The 3,280-nt window shown below is 45.3% G+C and overlaps 1 pseudogene; it reads left to right on the forward strand.

The window, feature by feature from the left end:
* Nucleotides 1–877: 877 nt before the first annotated feature.
* Nucleotides 878–1,378, forward strand: LOC149870941 (regulator of G protein signaling 2-like; annotated as a pseudogene).
* The last annotated feature ends 1,902 nt before the right edge of the window (nt 1,379–3,280 follow it).

Raw genomic sequence — 3,280 nt, forward strand, 5'->3', positions numbered from 1 at the left:
ATTTCCAGGGTAGGTGACTGCACCACCACTGGAGGGAGTGTATTTCACAGTCTGGACTGAAGCGGCCTTCCAGGAGTTTGTATCCACTGCTCCTGGTCTTCCCCAAGGGTGCCTGGGAGAAAAGCTGTTCACCAAGTACTTGATTCACTCCCCAGATATAGCGGTAAGCCACTATGAAGTCCCTTCTCAGCCTCCTCTTCTGTAGGCTGAAGAGGCCCAAGTCCCTCAGCCTTTCCTTGTATGACTTGCCTTGCAAGTCCCTGATCATATAGGCAGCTTTTCTCTGGACCCTCTCAAGTTTTTGTGCATCCTTGTTGAAGTGTGGCACCCAGAACTGGACGCAGCACTCCAGCTGCCATCTCACCAGTGCGGAGTACAGTGGAAGTATCACTTCCTTAGTTTTGCGTGAGATGCAATGGTTAATCCATGCCAGTGTGTTGTTTGCCCTGCTGGCCACAGCATCGCAGTGCTGGTTCATGTTCATGCAATGTCCGATCACTACCCCAGGTCCCTTTTGGCTGTGGTGCAAGTCAAATTGTCACCACCGAGCTGTAGGTATGTTGCCCTCACATGGAGCACCTTACACTTCTGAGTGTTGAACTTCATCTGGTTCCAGTCCCCCCAGCTCTCCAGCCTGCCCAGGTCTGCCTGTGTCTGCATGCTCCCCCATAACTTGATATCATTCGCAAACTTGGCCAGTGAGCCTTTCATTCCCACATCAAAATCACTGATAAAGATATTGAAAAGCCCTGGTCCAAACACGGACCCCTGAGGGACACCACTGGCCACTTCTCACCAGGATGACACAGATCCATTCATGAGAACTCTCTACCTGTCCAGAACTGCTGTCCAGTGCAAAGAAGAGGGAGCCCTTAGCATGTAGAGTATGATGTTCTTTGCCCTACAGCACAACTGTGGACAAGTGGAGTGAATTGCTGGCAGCTGCTAGAGCAAAGAGGAGAAGAAAGTGAAGATGAAGGGAACAATTGTTAAAGATCCGAAAACAAGATTGAGCTATTTCCTGCAAAATTCTTCTACTCGCAAAACAAAGCCCAAGAAAAAGTGAAGACAACGTGCTTACTTCAGTTCTCCTGAAGAAGCCCAGCTGTGTTCCGAAGCTTTTGATGAACTTCTAGCTAATAAATATGGTCTTGCAGCCTTCTGATCTTTTTTGAATTCAGAGTTCTGTGAAAAAAATGTTGATTTCTGGCTAGCACGTGAACACTTCAAGAAAACAAACTTACCACAGAAGCTGATGTCCAAGGCAAAAAAGATCTACAATCACTTCATTGAAAAGGAGGCTCCCAAGTTGATAAACATAGACTTTCAGACCAAGAACCTGATTGCCCAGTTCAGAGATAACCCTTACCCAACGTGACATAACTTTAAGATGCTTAGAAGGTATTTAGCACAGTTTAACATTCTTTAGTGCATGGAAACTCTCATTTTAAGTGCCTTTAGAATGGTTTAAAGGTAACTTGTAACATCACTCTAATTAACACTCACAAGTGCTCAGCAATATGAATGAAGTTTGCACAATATGTTTTTCACCAATAGCAGGAAAAAGGTGATCTATTGGGATGCAGGATGGCCAACCTGAAGCTCCAGAGCCACATGAGGCTCTTCAGAAGTTAATTTGCCTCTCCATGAATTTTTGCACAACCGCACAACATGACATAATGGCTATGGAAGGTGGTCACCATGTACTTGTGCAAAGATTCAAGGAGATGCATATTAACTTTTGAAGAGCTGCATGTGGCTCCGGAGCCTCAGGTTGGACACCCCTGCAGAGGTAGATTGGACAGTTTTCACAAAGCTCTGTATTAAGGTGGTGTAATAGGGAACGCCTACCTCTATTAAGTAGAAAGAAAGTCTTTAAAGATTCCAGCCCAGGGTGAAGGTCATGCTTCTCCCCCAGGGACTATATAAGAGCCTTGACCACAGAAGCCAGGCAGAGAGGGAAGAAGTAGCATAGAGACAAGAGCTCTGCTAGTGGAAATACTGGTCAGCTGTAGAGCCACAAACAGGTAAGCCCTGAACATGAACCTGGCCTGAGGGAGAGACTGCTGTGTGGAGAGAAAATATTAGTCACTCCTCTCTCCAAATGAGCTGAGGGCCTGTAAGCACTGGAAGGACAAGATGAGAAACAAGAGATCACAAGCTGTCGAATGATGGGGAAAACAAACCAAGTTCCTCTCTGATGCCCAAAGGTTATAGCTTGAGGGAGGTCACAGGTGGCCATCGTGCTTTGTACTCGAAAGAAACCAGAACCGCTATTGTCTTTGCCCTTCCACCCTGCATTGCAATCTGGCCCTCAGCAGTTACTCATTATCTGAACAATTTAAATGTAGAAGTTGTAACTAGGATACCTGAGCTGTAAAAAAAAGGTTCAGGCTGGACATCAGGAGACACTACTTTACAGTTAGGGCTGCCAGGCTCTGAAATGGGCTCCCAAGGGAGATGATGCTCTCTCCTACCTTGGGGGTCTTCAAGAGGAGGCTGGACAGATATTTGGCTGGGGTGATATGACCCCGGCACCTGTTCCTGCCCAGGCAGGGGGTCAGACCTGATGATCTGTTTAGGTCCCTTCTGACTCTAAGCACTATGATACTATGATCTACTTATACTCGTAAAGACCAGGAGTGGACTGTAGTATCTCCAATAACAACAATGGTAATTATAGACATAGTCACGGTGACAAATATAAGATAATCATTCATTTCAGATAGTTTTGGGGAAATATGTGAAGCATGTTGGAAATGTTAACCATTGTGATAACAACATTTTCATACCATCTCCTCCATAATAAACATAAAAATGCAAAGCTAGGAGAGACCTGAAAAGACAATCTAGTTCAGCCCCAAGCAAGACAGGATATGCTTAGACCAGGGACGGGCAATTATTGCAGGCAGAGGGCCGCTTACAGAGTTTTGGTAAGCTGTCAAGGGCTGCATGGGTAACCCTGCCCCTTGACCGGTGTCCCACCCCCCTCAGTCACTATCTCGTGACCCGAAGTTCTGCTCCCTAACCCCTGATCTTTGCCCCAAAAAGTCTTCTTTTCAGCCAGGGGCTTTGCCATCTCTGAACCAGAAAAATACCAAATTATATTCTAAAATAGAACATCTAAAATATTCATTAATTTGATTTCAAAAAATATTTTTGTCCTGGTTTACATGCATTTGTGTAGTGTACATAGAGGTGATTGTATATAATAGCTTAAAATTAAGTCTTACTCTTGTATATTGTGGGGGGGCATGGGGTTGGTATAGGTTTGTTTGGG

The sequence above is a fragment of the Crocodylus siamensis genome, chromosome 2, assembly GCF_052110815.1.
Source record: "Crocodylus siamensis isolate JL-2025a chromosome 2, ASM5211081v1, whole genome shotgun sequence".
Classification (NCBI taxonomy): Eukaryota; Metazoa; Chordata; order Crocodylia; family Crocodylidae; genus Crocodylus; species Crocodylus siamensis.